Source organism: Astatotilapia calliptera, chromosome 8, assembly GCF_900246225.1.
Source record: "Astatotilapia calliptera chromosome 8, fAstCal1.2, whole genome shotgun sequence".
In the NCBI taxonomy this organism is placed as follows: Eukaryota; Metazoa; Chordata; class Actinopteri; order Cichliformes; family Cichlidae; genus Astatotilapia; species Astatotilapia calliptera.
Genome location: NC_039309.1, coordinates 14,169,194 through 14,170,193, shown reverse-complemented (window position 1 = coordinate 14,170,193; position 1,000 = coordinate 14,169,194).

Below are 1,000 nucleotides of genomic sequence, written 5' to 3'. Positions count from 1 at the left end.
TTTGGGGGGGGGGGTTTCCACGACAGATTCTTTATAATACTGAACCATTATTATGCTATAATGTAGAAACAGGACGACACCTGCGCACAGTGGGATACATGACACTCGATTGGTGTTTTGTCTTTCTGACAGACGGTTTGATGACTGGCGACAGTTTGATTAGTCGGTGAAGCCACAGAGCTGACAAAATCTTTTCTTTCAGCAGAGCTGAAGGTGATTGCACTTTAACCAGATCTCTCTTCATTTTACTCCTGCCTTTTAAAAATGACCAAAGACATATTTAAACATTGACGGATCAAGTTATCCATTAGGATTCACTTTTATTAACACTTCTCCTGTTCTAGTAAAAGATAAAAACACGCTTTCAGCTTGGAAAGGAAAGAAGAAGAAACTGGCCTGCTAGTCTAAACACTGTGCCTCTGTCTCAAACTCCTCTAAACTAACCTGATCATGAGCCCTGGGGAAAGCACTGACCACGTGACTGTCAGTTTGTTAAATTATAATGATGAAATCTAAACTGTAAATATGAATTGTCTTTTTTTTTCTCCTTTTTTTTTTTTGTGGATTTCTTTTGTTTTTGTTTCTTTCATCTCACGCTCACTTCCAGTGTCCAAAGAAAGTTTGCTCAAGGCACAAACGTCACTACTGGAGTAGTGCATGGCTTACCATTATGTGACATGGGAAGATTAAAAGAGAATATTGTAGAGGAAAAAAATAAACTGTAAAACTATTTTCGAAGATAAATGTATAAATTATAACAGTATTGGTTACAGCTGTATTTTTTTTTTCTGAGATCCCCAAAATGATCTAATCCTAATTGTTCTTGGGGAGCTATAATTCAGTCATTGTAAACAGAGAAAATTTAAAGGTAAAGGTGAAAGTAAGATTAGAAAATAAAGGAATAAAATGATCTGTGTGGTATTGGCTCATTTTGTTCGCGGACTCGATTCCTTGTCTGATCAACAAACCACAGACGCCTCCAACCGGCCATTCAGCACCA